This window comes from Protopterus annectens, chromosome 13.part0 (assembly GCF_019279795.1).
Source record: "Protopterus annectens isolate FY-2018-M chromosome 13.part0, PAN1.0, whole genome shotgun sequence".
In the NCBI taxonomy this organism is placed as follows: Eukaryota; Metazoa; Chordata; order Ceratodontiformes; family Protopteridae; genus Protopterus; species Protopterus annectens.
In genome coordinates, this window is record NC_056747.1 from 856206396 (window position 1) to 856229582 (window position 23187).

A 23187-nucleotide genomic window follows, 5' to 3' on the forward strand; every position below is an offset into this window, starting at 1 on the left:
ATTTTGCAGTTTGCTGAAGTGTAAATTCGGTGACAAGAAGTACACCCATAAATATATATATATGGCTTACTATCACATACTCAAATCTACTCCATTCAAGTATTAAGATGTCCGAATCACGTTCGAAAATCTCAATATCGAACACAAAAAATGTCAAAAACAAACATTTTTAAGAATTTGTGAATACATTGTACCCGTGTGCACACACATACACATAACACTACTATTTCAAAAAATGCTGTATCATATATTTCTCCCATCACCTTTATTTTTTAATAACATAAACATATTTAAAAAAAACATAAAATATAATAAATACTACAATACTACTTACTTATATACTAGTATATTTATCCCAAAATGTGTTTTAATTTTAATACTGGCAGCATGCTTATCATTTATTCCGGGAAACACTGTGGCATTTAGTCTTAACTGCCATTTCGTTTCACAGATATCCAGATGCACATCCAAGACAGCACCCTGACTGTCCTTTTTTATTTGCTGTATTATACAAAACATAAATCTGTGCTCTGGGTATTGTTCAATGTGTCTGACCAAGGCATTGGTATTCTTCATATGTCTAATGTCAAGTATGTGCTCACCTATTCTTTCCCTAAACATTCTACAAGTTTTTCCTATATAGAAGACCAAACAGCCTTCACATTTGGCCATTTAAACAATATTTTTGGTATAACAATCAAAATGCCCATATATACATATGGACTCTCCCCCAACATTTATTTTATCACACAGGTACAATGTATTCACAAATTCTTAGAAATTTTTGTTTGTTTTTATGTAACAAATAGATATGTAATGTTTTTTAAGTGAATGTAAATTAGTTGTTTACGTAGGTCATTGGAGAGTGAAAAGTTTAGGTCAGTATTGAATGTATAATGACATAATTTTACAATTTTAAGGTTCTTGATGAGATAAGTAGTATTTTATTAATTAATTAATTGGTTAATGAAAGTTTTGGGTGTGAAATTGTGAGAATATATAACGTTTGAGTGGGAAGGAATGTGTTATGTTAATTCTGAAGAAGTCTGTAACAATAAAGACGAAACCTAGGTAAAGAAGTCGTTAATTGGTGTTCATTCAGCGCTGGAGTATCAGGGTCTTTCCAGAGAATTTCCTTTTTCTGTGGTTCCTTGGTTAGTTTTGTGGACATTATGCAACTGCAAGACATTGAACTCAGAAGATCAAAAGTTCAGAATGTAGACAAATGCCAGCAGCTTGTGTCCAAGACTGCAGTACAGCAGTGAGTGGGGTTTTGTACTTTCCTAGCTGTACTGTGATTTTGCAGCTGGGGAGGTGGTATAGATAATTAGTAATGGATGTGGTGTGCAGGGAGGCTCACTTCCCATATGCAAATGACTTTCAATGTTTTGAACATTCAGTCTTCTGAGTTCCATGTTTTGCAGGTCAGCAATGTAAGAAGTAGGTCATTTAATATTGATTTATATATGTACGTGTGTGTGTGTGTGTGTGTGTGTGTGTGTGTGTGTGTGTGTGTGTGTGTGTGTGTGTGTGTGTACTATAGTTTTTTTTTTTTTAATTCAAGTCTGCCTGTGCTCTATCTGATTCTGCCTATTGAACATATCTATTTATCTTTACATAGGTTCATAGGTGTGTACTAGGCTAATATCCCTGGAGCCTATGTAAGCCTAGCCCAAAAAGATTCCCTGTCATCATATATAATTTTTATTATTTTAAAACTAATACAAACTGTAGGAACAGCCTGTACAATTTTTAAACTAAAGTATGCAAGATTTTAAAATATGGAAGCAGTGAGTGGCTTTTCTGTGTAAATATAATTTTAGTTTTGCAGTTTGTATTTAGCTATTGAAATGTTTTTAATTTTAAATGGGTATATAAAAATAAAAAATAAGTCTGAAAAGGGATTTTTATGTCTTGCCTAAGGAAAATGTAAATATCAGAAATGCCATTTTGCCACTTCTGTCTCGTAGCTGTCAAATATTTTTCTGAGATGCAGAAGGATGTTGCTCTTACTGCATCTCTGATGTAGATTTAGCTAGTGAATCCAGGCGTTGGAAGAATTAGCTTGGGTCATGGGCAGGGAGTGAGCAGCTGATGACGGTTTATCTAGCCTGGGTGGGATGGGGAGTGGGGAGTGATGGCTAGTCCCATTGTGACTGCGATGTGGTACGAGCCAGATGGTGCAGTAACAGGATCTGATCTGCAAGATAGATTCCTTGATCTACCAAGCAGCATGGAAGCCCTGTAGCCTCAGAATGGTTTGTGGTAGCACATACTATTGTTCTCCTTACATGTGTCCCTCATTATATGCATATTCACTAGTGCATGGCCTGCTTTAGCCACATGCACATCAACCACTAAGGGATGGGATTAGGGGAAATAGCAAACATGAAAGAATAATGGTGTTGCAATGACCAACTTTTGCCCCCACTATGGTTTACGTGCCAGTAGGGTGGAGGAATTAACACATACTATTTTACTCCTTACATGTGTCCATCATTATATGCATATTCACTAGTGCATGGCCTGCTTTAGCCACATGCACATCAACCACTAAGGGATGGGATTAGGGGAAATAGCCAACATGAAAGAATAATGGTATTGCAATGACCAACTGTTGCCCCCACTATGGTTTTTGTGCCAGTAGGGTGGAGGAATTAACACATACTATTTTACTCCTTACATGTGTCCATCATTATATGCATATTCACTAGTGCATGGCCTGCTTTAGCCACATGCACATCAACCACTAAGGGATGGGATTAGGGGAAATAGCAAACATGAAAGAATAATGGTGTTGCAATGACCAACTATTGCCCCCACTATGGTTTACGTGCCAGTAGGGTGGAGGAATTAACACATACTATTTTACTTCTTACATGTGTCCATCATTATATGCATATTCACTAGTGCATGGCCTGCTTTAGCCACATGCACATCAACCACTAAGGGATGGGATTAGGGGAAACAGCAAACATGAAAGAATAATGGTGTTGCAATGACCAACTGTTGCCCCCACTATGGTTTTCGTGCCAGTAGGGTGGAGGAATTAATAGGCTATCGGCTGCCTAGCTGGGAAAGAGGCAGCTGATGATTGGCATGCAGGGCAGAAAAATGTGTAATAAAAAAATTTCTGAACCATATTTGTCATCCATAGTGGTACTAAGTACAACTCTTCTCTGTCTTCATATTTTTGATTGACATTTTTCCATATTCCTATTTAAATGGTCTGTTCACCGTGTTTACCTTGACTTGTCCTATAACCCTGTTCCCATGTTTAAGCCTAGTTGCATGAGCCTTGTATTCTAAGGCTTCGTCTTGCATATATCCAGTCACATGACTTCTGCATTATTTTGTATGCCTATGAAGTTAAATAACTTCGGAGTTCTACACGTGTTTCTTCCAAAGTCTTCAGCTTCACTATATGTGGCAAGCCTTGTCTACTATAGTCTCTGCATCCTACTACTCCCTACATGTGTGCAGTAACTTGGTTTCTGCTCCTTATATGTGTGTAGTGCCTCGGCTACTGATTCTTGCACATGTCCAGTACTGTGACTATACTCTCTAAATGTGACTAGTACCGTGGCTACTGCTCCTTACATGTGTCCAGTATAATGCTTCTGTTCCTTAGATGTGTGAAGTACCATGCCTACTGTTCCTTATATGTGTTCAGTACTGTGACTATACTTCCTACATATGTGCAGTACATCGGCTACTACTCCTTACATATGTCCAGTACCCTCCCTAATGTTCCTTACATGTGTCCTGTACTGTGATTACTTTTCTTAACTTGTCCATTAATGTGCCTGCTGTACCTTACATGTGTCCAGTACCCTGACTACTGTTCCTTACGTGTCCAGTACCATGTCTACTGTTCCTTACATGTGTCCAGCACCCTGCCTACTGTTGCTTACATGTGTCCAGCACCCTGCCTACTGTTGCTTACATGTGTTCAGCACCCTGCCTACTGTTCCTTACATGTGGCCAGTACCATACCTACTGTTTCTTACATGTGTCCAGTACCCTGCCTATTGCTCCTTACATGTGTCCAGTACCTTGCCTACTGTTCCTTACATGTGTCCAGCACCCTGCCTACTGTTGCTTACATGTGTCCAGCACCCTGCCTACTGTTGCTTACATGTGTTCAGCACCCTGCCTACTGTTCCTTACATGTGGCCAGTACCATACCTACTGTTTCTTACATGTGTCCAGTACCCTGCCTATTGCTCCTTACATGTGTCCAGTACCTTGCCTACTGTTCCTTACATGTGTCCAGCACCCTGCCTACTGTTGCTTACATGTGTCCAGCACCCTGCCTATTGTTGCTTACATGTGTCCAGCACCCTGCCTACTGTTGCTTACATGTGTCCAGCACCCTGCCTACTGCTGCTTACATATGTCCAGCACCCTGCCTACTGTTCCTTACATGTGGCCAGTACCATGCCTACTGTTTCTTACATGTGTCTAGTACCCTTCTTACTGTTCCTTACATGTGTCTAGTACCCTGCCTATTGATCCTTGCATGTGTTCAGTACCTTGCTTACTGTTCATTACATGTGTTTAGTACCATGCTTACTGTTCTTTACATATGTCTAGTTGTCTAGTACCTTGCCTACTGTTCCTTGCATTGGTCTAGGTACCATTCTTATTATTCCTTACATATGTCTAGTCCCCTGCCTACTGCTCCTTACATACGTCCAGTACCCTACTTACTGTTCCTTACATGTGTCTAGTACAATACCTACTGTTTCTTATGTGTGTCTAGTACTCTGTTTTCTGTTCCTTACATGTTTTCAGTATCCTGCGTACTGTTCCTTACATGTGTGTAGTACCATGCTTACTACTCTTTAAATGCGTCCAGTACCTTGCTTACTGTTTCTTACATATGTCTAGTCCCCTGCCTACTGCTCCTTACATACATCCAGTACCCTACTTACTGTTCCTTACATGTGTCTAGTACAATACCTACTGTTTCTTATGTGTGTCTAGTACTCTGCTTTCTGTTCCTTACATGTTTTCAGTATCTTGCTTACTGTTCCTTACATGTGTCTAGTACCATGCTTACTACTCTTTAAATGCATCCAGTACCCTGCTTACTGTTTCTTACATGTGTTTTTCCTTACGTATGTCTACTATCATGCCTATTGTTCCTTACATGTGTCAAACGCCATGCTTACTGCTCCTTACATATGTCCAGTTCCATGCCTGCTGCTCCTTACATGTATGCAGTGTTGTGCCTGCTGCTCCTTACATGTATCTACTACCCTGGCTATTGTTCCTGTGCATCAAACTACTTCTCATACATGTGCCATGTATTGGCTAGTGCTACTTACATGTATCCAGTACCCTGGCTATTGCTCCTTTTGTGTGTTTAGTACAATGGCTATGGCTCCTTATACATGTCCATTACCATGGCTACCACACCTTTCATTTGTTCAATACTACACTGTTCCTTATATATGTCCTGTACCATAACTATTGCTCCTTGTATGTGTCCAGTGCCACTGCCACTGAAGTGTATATGTATTACGTGACTTGACTTACATGTGTGTGTATTATGTGACATGACTAACGTGTATATGTATTTCATGACATGACTGACGTATATGAATTATGTAACATGACTGAAGTGTATATGTACTACATGGCATAACTGACATGTAAATGTATTACGTGTCATGGTTTCTGCACCCTACCGGAATTCAGCTGTAGTCTGTAGCTTATGTGTCACATCACACAGCCTCTATAATACAGAAAGTCTGCAGAAAATATAAGCTATTTTTTTTCACATGGAACATTTCCAGCCATATCAGGAGTATGTAACCTTAAATATTTTACCATGAAAAATGTTATTTTTTCATAAAGGTACCAAAATGATTTTACCAGTTACCACATTTGACTCCAAAACATCTTTGTGGGCATGACAGCAGTCATTCATGTTTGATGCCTGCTTTGTCTCTCTTAGAGTCACAAGAATGTAAACTCTGTCTGGGCAAGCAATGGCCATATAGCACTACCCCTGGATGAGATGCCAGTTTGTTGCAGATCACATACATACCCATATTTAAGATGTGGGAAGAAACCAGGAACTCTGGTGAAAACCCATATCCACATGGATAGGAGGAGGACGCAAGATCAACACAAAAAATATCCCAGCTGGGAAATGAACCAAAGAACTAAGTGCTCTGATCAGAAGGTCTAACCACAGCACTGATAGTGTTTTATTACTAAAACTTAAATTTGGGGGGGGGGGGATATTTACTGCACTTCTGCCCAGGGACCACAGCGGTGTACTGACTTAAAAGTAATAGAGTTCTGTGGTAAAAATTACATCCACACACACCCCTTTCTGTTCAGCTAAATCCACCAGTTTGCGTCAAACCCCTGAAAGTTCTGTAAAGTTCTTTTGGTAAAACCATGAAGATTTGGCCAAATACATCTTTGTGGTTGAGCTGCTTAACAGCATAACACTAAAACAACAGCTTTGGAGAGAATTTAAAACATTCAGACCCCCACAAAATAGATAATGTAGCTATCATTCTTGCAATGAGTCTCGTGCCCAGTCCATAGCTATAGCATTACCTGCTACACACTGGTACTAACTAAGCTATCTGTAAATGCAGCCATAACAATTAGAGGTAGTTTTTGGATTAAAATTATGTCTTTGCTGAAGGCTGGGTTAGGTTTATGGGGACTTTGAGAAGGTTAGTATAGAAATCAGCTGTAAGAATAACCACCAGACTTTTAAGGTCAGAGCTCTGGTTAGAGTTACATTTATGCTACAGGTTTGGTTAGGTGGAGGGAAGGCAATGTAGATTATTAAGTAAAGTGTAACCCCGATCCTTGACCCAACCCTAGCTTTGTTATGATAAAGATTTGGACTACAGTGATATTTACACTGAGGGTTTGGTTTGGCTTAGTAAATAGTATGTGTGAAGTTTAAGGCTTGAATTAAGCAATCCTCACCATAGCTTAATGTTAAGTTTTTAAGGTTAAACCTTAGATTAGGGTTATATTTATACTGAACGTTGGTTTAGTTTAGGAAGCCAGTATGAGTAAAAGTTGTAGCTTGGAACATGTACAGCCCTAACCTTCAGTCTTACCATTAGCAAGATCACAATTATATTTTGTTTGGAATTTGAAAAAGGAAAATGACATGCATTTGTATTGTATGATAAAGGCTCCAAGTAAACAATCGTTCTCTCAACGTAATTGCATATTTGAGTGATACACAGAGAAATAAATCCTTTGCTGGGATTGTGACATTATCATTTTGCAGAAGTCTGTATCCTCTTGAGCTCCTTAGAGCTATGATCTCTGGAGCTTAATGCCTCACATTGGTAAATTGGCCTGAGATATGGTGATCCATAATCCCCCATGATATCTGAGAATTTCACCTAGAACAGGGATACCAGGATCCACCACTGGAGCAGCAACCAGGAGAGGTGTTTGCTGGTGAGTGCCTGGGCTATCATGTGGATTTACCACTCATGTGATGAAGGACAGTATCAGGTACCATGCCAGTCAGTGGTCAACAGGAGCAGGATAGATTAGGACTACTTTTAGAACATGGATTGCACCTCAGTTATGGGTAAAGAGCCAGAGCTTACATGGGAGGTTCAAAAGGACTTGCTAGTTTTAGTTGGTCTTACCTTTATACATTATCATTGTTTAATGACCCAGACTTCTCCAGTAGAATGCTCTCTCTCTCCTGCTCTGGAGCTGATCTTTAGAGGTTATGTTTGAGGTTATTTAAATGCTTATAACTAAGCACTTTATAAAGATTCATAAAATAGATTAAACAAACAATGAAGAGGACAAATAAGCTCTGGGTGGATGCGGGGTGCTCAGAAACCACCAGCTGGATGTCATTTGGTTGGTGTTTGTGCCAATTAATGAAATTCTCACATTCATTTGGCTATAAGTTGTAGAAGGAAAATGTCCAACAGTTGTGAAAATGTACCCTTCAGCTATTCAAAGTATTTGGTGTTCTTAGCAGCACACAAGTGCAATAGAGAGTTTATTATCCGAACATAGATTATCTGAAACATCAGTTATCCGAACACAGCCTTCCAATGTTTTCAGGTAGGAAAAATAATAAAGTCTGAATATGCAAACTTTATACGTATTCACTTCTGCGTATTTTTTGAGCATGTAACCAGCGTTTGTGAAAAATATTCTTCATTGTCCACTGGAATTGCTTAATGGTTGAAAAAACAAGATTTTAGAAGTTCTTTTTATCCGGTTAAATGTATGTTTGATTATTTGAACTACCCTAGGACCCAATTAGTTCGGATAATCGACTCCCTGCTGTACTTGATAAGACACCATCTTCATATTCTGTAGGAGACATTGGTGATTGTGTGTGGATGGTGGGGATATCTAAAAACAGGGAATGAGAAGACCGACTTGCCTTATCTGAACCAGAGTAGTAAATTGCTGTTAGACTTCTATGAAGTCATGGATTGTCCCCATAACAAATACCACATCTAAACACAAGGATTCTTGTATGTGTACCAACTGCTAAAATATCTTGGGTCAAAGGTCAAGTCCAAGCTATAAACCAAGTTTTCTTCCTGTTCTAGCTTTCATGACTTGTAGTCATGTCATCAGACATGAGACCAGAGGTACTGAACTATCAGATGATCACCGTTTAGTAGTAAGTTTTGTCTGGTGCTGGGCAGATCCAAGATAAAATATCTGGTAACAATAACCTTGGAAAGCCTAACCAATGCTTTTGTGTGGGACAAGTTCAGTTTCCACCTCACTCTTTTAATTTTTGCAAGTCTTTTGGGTTTTTAATAGCATGACAGGCACGGCCGGCCTTAGGCACAGGCAAACTAGGATGTGGGTTTTCATGCCGTTTCAATGAATGTGAGTTTTGCCATTTTCAATGAATGTGAGCTTCAAGGGCAGAGAAGTTTACTGCGCATGCTAAGTCTGTTTTCATTGCGAGACTGTATTGTTTAGCAAATGGCTATCTGTTTGTGCTATTTTATTTCAATATCTGTAATCATTGTAGAAGCAAATAAGAGAACAGTGTGTATGATAACTGGTGAAAAAATAGCCAAACACTGGAATGACTGAGGAGGGGGCTGCTGCTTGGGGGGGGGAGGGTAGGAGGCTGCTGCAGGAGAGGCTGCTCTGTGTGTGTGGGGGGGGGCAGTCTATTACCCTGTCTAGGGCCCTATTTGACCATGATCTGGCTCTGGTATTGAAAGTAGGAAATGCGTACGCAAAGGTAGTTGCAGTTAATTACATTACAAGGTATCTATTTCTTCTTATGCATTTAAATAATTTAAGGAAATGACTTGAGTAGCATTCTTGGGGAGTGACTTACCTGTGGGTCTGGCTCAAATAGGGGTGTTTCATGAGTATGGTGTGGGTCGGGCTTAAGTGGCGCCGCAGCACTACTTCTCCTAGGGTGCCATTTCAGCTAAGGCCATCCCTGATGACAGAAGTGGACCCCATCCTAAGTCAAAGTATGATTAAAGTTCATGAAATTAATATTTTTTCAATCTTTGATGTTAGCCAGAAGTGCTCTTCAAAGCACTCACAGTATGCCCAGTAATGACTCCTGCAATTCTTATGGAGTTACATGTATCTGTAACATATCTAAGTACAATTGTAAATTTTTTTTTATAAGACCCATTGCTCCTACTACTATTGCAGCTGTCTGGGTATCCTTCTTCCACATTGTCCTTGTTTCTGTCTGCAAATCCTGGTATTTTATGACTTTGTGTCTCGCTGTACATAAGACACTGTAGTCAGTGGGTGTAGCAATTTCAATGATCAATGCTACATTTGTCTTTTTTTTCATGAACTACTATATCTTTTCTCGCATCTACGATTTGAAGTGTTGGTAATGGATATTTCCATGTGATATAAACTTCCAATTATGTTTTACAAAGCCTGCATGTGTCTGTTTCTCCTACATATTCAATGGACTTTGTAAATAGACGTGTACATAGTCCACTGTCTTGGGCAGCCAATATTAACCTTTTGTCTTTTAGTTTAAATTCACCTCTCCTTAACCATTCTGGTGTTAGATCCTGATCAATGTGAGGTTATTCCAAGAGTTTTCTATACTTGCAACTGTATTTATGCATTTCCACATTTCTTGTCCTCTCATTTGATCCTTCACCTTATATTCTTTCTTTTATTTTTGCCACATTCAGTTTCTGCCTGATTTTTGTCTACTTCTGGTTTGATTTCCATTCCCACTTGATGCCAGTGTGCTTCTGCTAAACTAAGCAGAGAAGTCATCTTAGACTTATTTTCCTCATGTTATAAAACCTTCACTATGTTTGGATCTTGTGAGGTCAGCAGATATGTATGCACTCCCAAGATTACAGACCTGTACATGTAATCAATTTCAAGAGGCCCATACCTCCTTCTGAACGGGGAATATATAATCTTGGTATATACTGATTTTTATAAATCATTTGATGAGCATGAAGCATCCTTCTTGTTCCCTGTCCAACCTCTCCAACACCTTTTGGGGCCAGGCAGTCACTCCAAAACTGTAAGTTAGTTCTGGAACAGTAAATTGGTTATTTTAGCTTGGACGTTATTCCTAGATGTCAATGCTGTTTTCAATATTAATTTAAGTCTTCTAAAACTTTCATGACTAAGTTTTATTCCCATTTCTTCATGTCTTATTCTTGATCCTTCATCAGTTCCCAAATATTTATACACTCCCTCTTGCTCAAATTCTTTTACATCACATTCTTGTCCCAAACTGATGTTTTCTTGGTGCTGCAGTTTTCCTGCTTTAATGGTTGCTTTTGCACATTTATCAAGACCAAATGACATTCTTATATCATCTGAAAAAATTTTGATCACTTGCAGTTGCGCTTTTAGTTCCTCATTTGATGAACTATACAGTTTTAAATCATCTACAAAAAGAAGATGAGAAGGCTTTACACTTTGTTGTTTTCTGGGAGCCATATTGTAGTAGACAGCGTAATGGGTTAAGGGCAAGACAAAAGAGCAGCAGTGATAGAGTCACCTTGGAATATCCCTCTTTGAATTTTTATCCCTGGGATAATAATTTGTCCTTTATCATGGATTAACTGCAAAGTGGTCTGCCACTGTTTCATGGTCACTGTAATGTAATCAATCAATGTAGGGTGTATCTTATACATTTTAAGCAGTCTTTTATCCATGAATGTGGGATACTGTCAAATACTTTTTTGTAGTCTAGCCAAGCCATACTTGGATTCTACCCCTTTTTACAGTTCTCCATTACTTCTTTATTTAACAAGAAATGATGCTTTGTTCCATATGACTTTCTTATATTACCCTTTTGTTCTAGTGCCATTATCGAGTTTTCTTCTAATTGTCTATAAACTCTGTCTGCATCAATTCCAGTGTATAGTTTATACGTTGTCAGAAGGCAAGTTATTGGTCTGTAATTTTTAGGATAACTTGCAGGTTCGCTCTTAAGTAGAAGCATTTTCTTCCTGTTGTTAAACAGGCTGGTGTATGTTCAGAGTGCACATATGAATAATTCTTACTCATGGCTAAATCTTCATATAACAATGTTAATACTTTTAGCTAGAAGTTATGTACTGCATCTGGGCCTCGGTTTTTTCAATTAGGAGCTTTTTTTTTACTTTGTTTCAATCCCTCTGGCTCTCATATCCTGTACATTTTAAACTTCTTATTCTTTCTTTTACTTCTTCTGTCCATTTAGCGTCTTTGTTATGTTCCACAGGATCTTCATAGATAGTTCTATAAAATGTTATTTCTTTTTTTTTTTTTTGGTGTTTCAATTCATTTTGCCTTGTCTCCCAATTCTCTATAAATGTTTTTGGGTCATCAATAAGTTGCTTATTTTGTACTATTCCTTTATATTTATCTACATATATGTTTTTTTTGCCTATGCTGATATTTTTAGTTTATTTGCGATAGTGCACGATAGAGCCTGAACTTTTATTAACAGTATGTTGCTTTTATCACATCTATCTTTCTGAGTATTTTTGTTGATCTGTTCCCGCTTCTATAGTTTTCTAACAATGACACTTCCTGTCTTAATTGCTTTATAATTTTCTCTATTCAGTACTTCCATGATGGCATTCGATTTCTCCCCTTCCTTTCTCATTTGTTCTTGTGGTAAGACTTTATCTGTTATTAATTTAGCTGCACAGTAATATATCCTATTTACTTCTGTTATATCACATGGATCTCTATGGGTAGTCTTAATTACTGTATTCATTTGTTTTATCAACCTTCTAACTTTTTGGGTTTTATTGACTTTCTGTAGTCTTTTTCTTTCATTGAGCTTAATATGTCTATCCATCTCTATTAAATCAAACAACTCTTCACTTAGATCATTTTCTTCTAAACTGAGGGCACGTTCTTTGTTCTCCATTTCCTGGGGGCATTCTGTAGAAAGTTCCAGAGCATCTTCCTGTGCCATGTTCTCTTCAGTTTTATCCTGTGTTATCCGCTGTTCTTTCATATGGGACCTCACTGACCTATCACTCCACAACACTGACTGCATCAGAATTGCCACAGTTTCCTGTTCCTTTCCTTGCTGTCCAACTTCAACTGAACATTTGTACTGGTTTCCTATTGAAGGCTCCAAAGTATCTTCATATGGCAACTGAACAGATGCTTTCTGCTCCACTGGTTTCTCCTTAACCTGGGTGTCCATTGCTCTATTCTGCTGTGATGCTGTCAGTTAAATTTTCTACACTAAATCCTTCACTTTGCAGGTAATTCATAACTTCATTTTCTATTTCTTTAACTTCTCCATTACTAATCTCCTTTTCTACTTTTCCTCTGTCTTCTTATTTCTTGTATTGTAAAGTTTTCCATGTCTGGATTCCTTTGCCTGTATTTCTCTTCAGATATCTTTGGTGCTGCTCTTTTTGTATTGATTGCTTTTGCTTTCTCCTTTGTATAAATATTGATACATATTAAATCACTTTTTCTTTTCCATGACCATATTTCTTCTTCAGATGTCTCCTGCTCCTCCTGTTTCTCCTTACTTTGGGGACTCATTGTTCCATCATGCTGTGATATAACTTGAGTTAGACTTTCTACACTAAATCCTTCATTTCACAAGTATTCCATAACTTCAGCTTCTGTTTTTTTATTTCTGCTTTATTAACCTTCTGTTCTACATTCCCTCTTTGTTATCTTATTGTTTTATTGTGAAATTTTCCATATCTGGATGCCTTTGCCTGTATTTGTCTTTGAATATCTTTGGGGCTACCTTTTTTGTGTTGATTAATTTGGCTTTCTCCTTTGCATAAATATTGCATCATATTAGGGCTCTCTTTCTTTGTCATATCCATATTTCTCTTTTATGCCTTTCAAAAGTCTCTCGATTTTGTTCTTTATATTTTCGCACTTCTTCAGTTGCTTCTTTTTCCAAACGGCCCAAGGTTTTTTGGTCTGTATAGTGTTTTTCATGAATCTGTTGTATTAATGAACACAAATTTGCATTTGAAACTTCTGATAGTTTTTCTTGTTGAAGTATTTTTCTTTTCTCTAATTTCTCTCGTAATCTTTTTGTACATCTTCTGTCTGGAAATTCTGGGCTTCTTGCATAATAGTAACAATACATAATTTCTTTCTTATCCTCAATAGTCCACTCTATTGTCTGTATAGCTCTTTTTTGACCTATCAGTTTTTGTGATTTTTCTGGACTGCTACTTCCTTCTACAACAGGGAGGGGGGCATTCTCCCCCAGGGCCTGGCCTAGCCCCATTGTAGGAATGTTTCCATGTCTTGAGGATTCTACACTGTCATTTTTTTCCAGTCCTGGCACCAGTGTTCCTACCAGGATTGGGCAGTTTTTTATCCTGGGTCTTGTGGATCCAGCTATCTTTTTTATTTTTTAACCTACTTCTGTCCATGATATATGCTATATAAAATACAGTCTATAGATCAGTGTCTTCTTGGTGAAATTTTGTGAAAAACAGGGTCCATCTTGTGAAGGTTCTCACCAAGACTTGTATCAATTCCAGCAATACTACTTTTGCCTCCTTTGCTTACTGATTTATCATCTCTCCATTCGGACCACCTCCTGAAGAGCTTCTCCCATGTACTTTGAGTGGTCAAGAGGGTGAAGTCTGTATGGTCCATGTTTGAGGCCTCAATAACTGAGGAAATGGAGATGAGCTATGGCTAAAAGGTGGCCGTTATTTGTCATGGCATTAACCCTAGGACCTGCTAGTGACCACCAGCACTGAAAAAAAATATTCAGTGTAAAGAACAAGGCCTTCTCTGCAGTGTTAATGGGAGAGGATCCTCTGATCTGACTAAGTAGTGACATGAGAAGAAGGCAGCAACCGTATCATTATCATCATCATCATTAGCCCCATTTTCCCCCACATTCTATACTGCTTCTGGGTGTCAAATCAACTCTTGCCACCTCTCTCAATCCAGTGCCACTCCTGCTAAGAACCTCTCTGTCAGTACAAACAATGTCCCTACTTATGTCATTGGGTCCTTGAACCTAGCCTGCACTAATTCTACCAATGTTTCTGGAACTTCAAAACATCACAGGACTGCCTAAGTCAGCTTTCTTGATACCTTCTTGTATACTTTCTCCAAGTCTAGGAATTCCAATCTGACCCTTTCCTAATTTATAGCTTCTTCTCCACTATTTGTCCTATCACAATCCCTTCTCTGAGTATGAACAGTGTTCATATTGTTGGGTCCTTGTATATTCCGTGCACTAATTGTACTTATGTTTTAGGGTCTTCAGACCATCACTGGACTGCCAAAATCAGCTTTCTTGGGACCTTGTCACATGCTTTTTCCAAATCTAAGAATGTCCATTTGGACTTTTTCTTCATCTCTAGCTTCTTCTCCACTATCTGTCTCACTGCAAACATTGGGTTAAATGTGCTGCATCCTGTTCCAAATCCAAAATGCTCATCTCTTATCTTACTTTCTACTACTCTCCTTTTTCATTTATCAATTATCCTGTCTAGCACTTTCATGCAATTTGACAGGAGTTTGATACCTCTACACTGCCCACAGTTGTGAATGTCCCCTTTGCTCTTATACACTGGCACTAGACTGCTTATTTTCCAGGTATGTCTTTCACTCTATACTGCTATGAGTAGTCACAGGAGCCATTTCTCCCCCAAATCATCCAATATCTTGATCCTGTCTTCCATGACTTCATCTGGGCGTAGTGTTTTTCCTGTCTTCTTTCCCTTAGTGCTGCTCTTACTTCCTCTAAGGAAGGGTATGAAGGGGGCAGTACACCTTCTGTTGAGTTTTCATTATTCAGAAGCTGCTGGACGTACTCCTTCTATCTGACTTGATTTCCTGTGGACTGGTGATAGTTATCATATATTTGCAACACACATGGAATATATAGTTTATCACAGATGTGAAACAAAAACAGAAAGGTTAATTAGTAAGAGGACAGTCCAGTGTGTGAAGATAATTATCACTGGTGTAATTATAATGTAAGCAGAAACAGTTCACTTTCTCATTGAGGTCCTAGCAATCAAACTGTTAACTGTCTTGACTCCAGCCAAGAATACTGTATATACAGCAGTAAGAGAGATCAGCCATTGTCAGGTTCATATTAGAACAACGAAAACGCATTTTGTCAAATGCGTTTTCGTCGACACATGTAGGGCGAACAGGCAAAACAGCAAAGCGGCTGTTCAGCAAATTCTTTCCCTGGGAAAGAAGTCGCTTGACCGCTTCATTGCTTTCCTTGTTCTGGAGTGTAGTGTGGTCCCTTGTCTGGTATAGCTCTCGAGCATGATTGTGCAACAGTTACTGGCCTTAAGGTTAGGATGCAGATTAAGGTAAGTGCATATCTATGAAAGTGTTTACTGTTTTTTATTTTGCGTTAGATGTATGGTTGAGTTACATGTGTGTGTGTTTTCAGCTGTTTACTTTTGTTTTTGGGGGGGGGTAGGATTAGGGTTAAGGTAAGTGTGTTTGTGTTTGGAACTGTTTATGTAAATGTGCGAGAGTTACTGAGCTTAGGGTTAGGGTGTGGGTTAAGGTAAGTGCATATGTTTTAAAATGGTTACTGTTTTTTTTTTTTGTTAGATGTATGGTTGGGTTACGTGCATATGTGTATTTAGTTGCTTACAGGTTTTTGGGGGTTATAATTAGGGTTAGGGTATGTGTGTTTGTGTTTGGAAGTGTTTAATGTTTTTTTTGGGGGGGTGGAACAGCGATTTCTTTCCCTAGGAAAGAAATCGCTGTTCTGTGGTTTCCACATTTTCAGCGTTTGCTGAATATGTGTCAATGAAACACCGTTCGCTGTTTTCAGTGTTCGGTGTTATAATATGAACCCCCATTATCATGGTAACAGCTGCTGTAAGTAGTCTTTAGTGCATTCTTAATTTTTAGTGGTTTCTTAATTTTTAATTTCAGGAAGCAGGTGATTCTAGAAGGCAGATCCTAGTCTAGAAATAGCTTTTTCCCCAATAGTACTTTTAAAAGGAAGGCAAATCAGCTTAAGCCTGCTGGCTTGGAAGATGTTGAGGTCATAGTTGCTTTCCTGGATATTAGGTTTCTTTTTAAGTTGCGGCAGTATTTTTGATTTAATATCTTAAAGATGAGGGTATTTAAGAAGAGTGTTGCTCTGTGAGTACTGGTAGACAATTTTTGTCAAGCAGCTTGCAGTAAGTGTGTAAGTGGGTCTGCTAAAAAGATGAATCTACAGGTTCTTTGCCACTTGAATTCCATTGATGTTATGAGCTGAATTCCGCACCAGAAATGGGAGATCTTATTCCAGTTTGGGTAATAGAACATTTTTAATAATGCTAAATGGCTAAACATGCTGTGGATGAGAGGAGATGATTGCTGTTATAGCACAGATTTTTCTGGGTTAGGACTTTATTAGTGATAGCCCTTGCATGTATGTCCTGTAAAGGACAGGGAAGCGTTGAGTGAAAGAACTTGATATTTTAGTTCAGCTACATTCGGAATGGTATTCTTTCTGAAATATTAGTAAGGGAAGTACAGTAAGAATATTCTTTGCTGTAGAGAAGACCATAAAATTTGTTTTCTTAGGATTGATAAGAAGCTTATTAGAGGAAGATCAGCTGCAGAGTTGGTTGAACTTGTCTTTTAATTTGTTTTGTAGCTCTGTGTGTTTTTTGATGTATTTGCGTATGTCACTAAGGAAAGAGGGAGAATAGTAGTGGAGTAGCTGTCAATTGTAGTAAACCTGGAAGGGTCAGACCATGAAATAGCTTTAAACCTGGAAGGGTCAGATCATGAAATAGCTTTAAACCTGGAAGGGTCAGTCCATGAAATAGCTTTAAACCTGGAAGGGTCAGACCATGAAATAGCTTTAAACCTGGAAGGGTCAGACCATGAAATAGCTTTAAACCTGGAAGGGTCAGACCATGAAATAGCTTTAAACCTGGAAGGGTCAGACCATGAAATAGCTTTCAAATCATTGAATTGTGTTTTCACTAAAGCTGAGGCTTTTCTTCTGCATTCTACTACCAGGCTGTGCCACTGGACAGCAGCTGGCCAGCAGCTTATTAACCCACTGGCTGATGGGCTTTATGGAGGGAACACACTTACAACAGAGGCATATAGACCATTCCCACCACTAACATGAGTCCCTAGTTCAGATCAGGCCATCAGTTTGACAAAATCACCTAGAGCCAATTTGTTTACATCATTGAATGGCTAAATCTGAAATAATGCACAGTATGGGGAATACTGTGCACCATAATTGATGCGTAAAGTGGTTTGTCTACACAACTCTTTCCCTGATAGACAACACTTAGAGTCTGCTCTGTTGCCCATGACTCCATTCAGTTGGGGTTAGTATAAGATGGAAACACTCAGCATGCTTTTGGGAAATGGGAGGAAGCCCACAAAGACATCAGGAGAAAATGCAAACTCCAGACAGGAACTGGGTAAAGATCAGGAATTGAACCCCATATCTTGGGATTGGGAGGAAAAGACCTTAACCATTATGATAACCATGTGAGAAAAAGCAACAGCTACAGTAGCTGATGAAGTAAGAGTATAAGTGTGGTAGGAGTCTGATTAGGTCATGGGGAATGACTTTTACATTGAAGTATTTATTTAGGTTTACTAATTAAATTCCGAATCCGCTTCAGTCAACCATTCAGAATGTCAACCCGAAATGCTGAATTCAGAATTTCAAAACAACAACCAAGGTGAAAATGAATACATCGACATCCGTAGTTCGATGTATTTGACATAGCAGGAAGTGACATCAGTCACCTCCTGCTGTGCACATTAATGTACCCTTACAGTCTACAGTCAACAGTACATTCATTCTACTATTTTGTAGGGGGGCTATGCCCCCTGCACCCCCTACACATTAAATATACCAACCACGAGATCACACTACAGTGAGAAAATGGGCTAATTCCCTGTTCCTCACTGAACCGCGATCTCCCTGCACAATGTCAAGCCCAAATACTCAAACCACTACCTCTTCGCTGTAGTATAGTCGATATATTTTGGTTTGACATTCTGCCGACTTGAAAACTGCGATTCGACCACAAGCCAGTCGACCGATGCAGTTTCCAAGTTTTAAATGTAAACCATTTATTTATTTGTGTATGTATGCATGTTTGTTTGTTTATTTATTTACTGGGATACAGCACTGATTAAAGCTGAATATTTGCAAGCCCAGCGTGGGAGCACACTACACCAAATGAAGGCATAGTAAATATACATTAAAGAGTCATAATGTTGTCAGATGCTAATACACAATATGAGTAAATCCACTTTAACAATTAGTACAAATAGTGAACATTAAACCAATCCAAAGCAGAGAAGCAAACAAACAAACAAAAAAGAACAAGATATATATGGAATTATGACACTTCATCAAACATCCAAAAAATCAAAGCTAAAATTATCAGTCTCAAATCATCAAAATTCAGCACATTGAAAACTTAACAAAAACACAAACATTTTTGCAGGGTGGCCCCTGCAGCCCTCCCCCGTCCCTGCTGCTGATATATATAATAACTCTGAGGTTGCACCACTGTTCATTGGCTTCTCACAAAGAAAAGCTAGATACAGCAGATCAGTTCACTTTACACAAACTTTACTGGCCACTCATAAGTTCCAAGAAAAGAAGCTTCAGTCAAACATAAGACTCCCATATCTGTCTATCGATCTATCTATCCATGTAACTATGGGAGCCCTGACATTAGTCGAGTAGTGATTTAGTCGATAGCTTTCCCGACTGCTTTATTTAATCAACAGGAAAGCTGTTGACATTTGAGAGAGATCACTGTAACACTAGGGTTGGAAAATATGTCCTTTCTCTGGTATTTGTGCAATCTCGGAGTTGGTATATTTCATTAACAGGGAGTATAGAGGATGTAGGGGACTTGCCCCCTGCAAAAACAATGTTTTTAATATACGTTTTCCAAGGTTATTTGAGTATGCACACTTTTCTGTCAATTTTTTAATTTTTTTGTCAATGTTTTTATGATATACTGAAGTTTTTTTTTAACCCAGAAACATCTTTACTAAATTATCAAGTAAGGCACAGACAATCTTACATTTATATAAATAAAAACAAACCATACTGATGTAAGTTCAGTTGCAAACATTATACATTATAAACCATGTTGACACAATTGTAGTTGCAAACATTATACCTCACTTATAATCTGTCCAGTCATTGTCAGTCAGACATTACATAGCTCATTCAAATCCTGCCTTATTTTAAACCTCGTTCCTCATCTGCATGTATTATTCCCACAATTCCAATTTTTCCTATGTAATTTGCTCCTAACTTTTTCTAAATATCCCAATTCCATTTGTTTTATCTCTGTTACTATATTCACAATAAGACATCATCCTGTTCGATTCTCACCTAGAGCGTCTTCTGTGTGGAAACATACGTGAATGGGCATACCTTTGTTGAAGGTTGTGCGTCAGGGCCGGCAACTCAGCGAGTAAAAATCTACTGCCAATCATTAGCGGACCAGAGTTCCGCTGTGGTGACCCCTAACGGGGAAAAGCCGAAAGACAACAACAGCAGCTATATTCATTAATTCTAGTAAATTTGGTTTAGACTTTGATTTCCATGTCTTAGTAAATGTTTTTTGGCAGCCACCATAATTAGACACAGCAAGGCCTTTCTATGTCTAGATAATTCCAATTCTGGTAAAAAAAATAATTTCCTTAGTTACACCAATTTGTTCATGCTGTACCTCTGACGGCAGTCTGCAGGGAATCTTTAAAATCTGTTGACTCATTACACTCCCAGAAAATATGTTCCCAGTTACCTCTTTCTTTCCCATCACACCTCCAATATTTGCTATCTTAACTGGGGAAAAATTCTTTGGAGTTTACCAAAATACCTATGGTTCATAGTTTAGTACTAAGCTAACTGCCCTTGCAAGCCATTTTAAGCCTAGCCAATTATCCCTTGTGAGACTCAAATCCTGCACCTTGTGTTTGTAAGGCAAACACCTTAGCCACTAAGCCATCCTCCCAACCCAAATGTAAACACTTTCAAGCAAAAATCCTAAATTTTCTAGACTTTGTTGCATATTTTGGAGACATACATATATCCCCCCTTTGTTTCTTTGTGGATTGCTTATCCAATCTCTCTTCCTAATCCTTTCTAACCTTCTCTGATTGATTCTTATGATATACGTACATACACACACACATATATATATATAAATATATATATTTATATATAAAACTGAATGAAAGAAATGACAAAGTGCATAGATTCAATAGTGCATGTTGACAGTGTCAAACCGTCTAACATCAAATGTTCATAATGTCGAGATACATAATATCACATCATAAAAACTACAATAAGTGATAAAGTAGCATGGAAGAATGATGACCTTAAACCCATAACTGTAGTTGTGCTAGGCAGCAGAAGAGGACTGTATAGTGTGTATCTGAGGTGCAGTTATACTCACCCATGCACATTAAGATTAATATACCTTCTAGTGCAGTGTCTGTTAATTGTACACGCTTTGTCATGTGAGAACTGAGAGTTGATGAAACATTTACATTAAAAAGGCAGTCATCATTGAGCTTATATATCCCCCAGAAGGTGTTTGAGGAGAAACAATGCATTCAGTGCATGTATGCATAATGCAGAGGTTTGCGCATGTGTAAAAGAGTGCAGAGATCACACCATCATACAGGTTGTGTACCTACAGCTGCTGTAAAATCTACTTCTACATAATAGCTGATAGTAAAGGCACTTAATCATCACATATGGATGACCCAGGTTTCATTTGGCAGTGCTATACCTTCTTGAAATCGCAGAAGGGGAAATGTGTTATCCATCGATGGTTACCTCTACTATTAGGAGAAAACAACCAAGGAGGAGATACAGGTGTTATACGAACAAATTAGCAGGGCATTGCCTAGGAACAGCTATAAAAAAGTGTCCACTTAGGAGAAGAGGTTTTGAAAACCACACTGCATACTCCCATGCCAAAGCATGCTGTGACTGAAAAGTATCAAGTACTATCGAGTGTATGTGAAAATGCAAAACAATCCATAGACTAACCCTGCGAAGTATTAAATGACCGCTTAAAAGATGTGGATCATGATGTGCCCCCAAAATGTCCATCTCATAGATTACTGTCCCATGTCATCCACAGATTATGATGCAGGAGATCTATGGATTCTGCAGATAACCCATTGTCAAAGGTATCACTCCAGAGCGCTGACAGTTACAGAATAGTGACTTTATACAAATGGTGATTTTATACAGAAGGTCTTTGGCTAACAAAGTTTGCAGATGACTGCAAACTAGGAGCCATAATCAAAACTCCTAACAATGTGGACATCCTACAAAAGGACCTCAACGGAACAGATGCTTGGTGTCAAAGCCATGGCCTCAGGCTCAATGCCAAAAAGTGCAGTCATCCCTTTTGGTAAAAACTCTGTACCCATGAACTCCACATAGGTGGTAGTCTACTCAACACTGCAAGTGTGATAAGAGACCTTGGGACACAGGTGGACAGTAGTCTCTCCTTTGATAATCACATCACCACAGTAGTCAGGAAATCCTTCTACATGGCACACCTCATCACAAAAGGTTTCTCATCCAGGAAAAAAGAGGACATTGTTCCCCTCTACTCATCACTCATTATACCCATTACAGAGTACAATGCCCCTTTTGATATGTACCTCACAAAACATCTACAGCAACTTGAAAGGCCGCAGAAATACCTCACAAAGAGGATTACCGGCCTCAGACAGATGCCCTACACAGACCGTCTCAATTAACTCCAGCTCCAGCTTTACTCCATCGCATATCGCCTACTCAGAGGTGATCTCTGCCTAACATACAAAGCTGTGTCAAACCCAGAGCTGTTGGACATGCTCCATTTAAAGAAATCCCAATCCCTCCGAGCTACATGCTCTAGGGACCTAAAGCTTGTCACCACAATAAACAGAACTTGCTGGAGGGATAGATTTCTGTCCCAGAGACTTCCCATACTCTGGAACAAACTACCTATCTATATCAAACAAAGCTCCTCATTAGCACTCTTCAAGAAAAATCTTGATTGGATGGGAGATAGGAAATTCACCCCGGGGATCACTTCTGTGTCTCTGCTCGACAGGGGTACAAGAAAATAATTTTCTTGGGTGGCAAAAGCCAGGGCACCGTTTGGCTAGGCTTATATAGGCCCTAGGACCAATAGCCTAGTACCTACCTATGAACCTATATATAAGCATAAATTGGATAAGAGGAGTAACGCAGCTATGCTTATTATCTCCACCTATGAAATATATGAGATCTGTCATTCTCTGAATTGTGGATAGCAGATGGCACACATGTTATGCACAGCTCCTTGAGTCAGCTGTACTCTATATGGGTCTATATCAGGATGTCGAATACTCTTACATTGACCCGTGATAACCGAAAGCACAGAATGTCAAACGGCTGGAACAGAGATTTTTTTTCCCAGGGAAAAAAATCGCTGGGCCATTGTTAGGACTTTGCCATTTCCTCCACTGTGGTGCGATCTCAGAGTTGGTATATTTAAGTAGGGGGGTGTGGAGGGCTAAGCACTTTATTTTGTTTCTGGATTTTTTTTTTTTTTGGAGAAGCGATTATTTTTCCCTGGGAAAAAAATCGCTGTTCCATATGTTCGACATTGTGTGGTTTCAGTTATTAGAATTCAATGTGAGAGCATTTGCTCTTTTTATCATTCAACTATGTAATATAGATCCCTCTCTCTATAC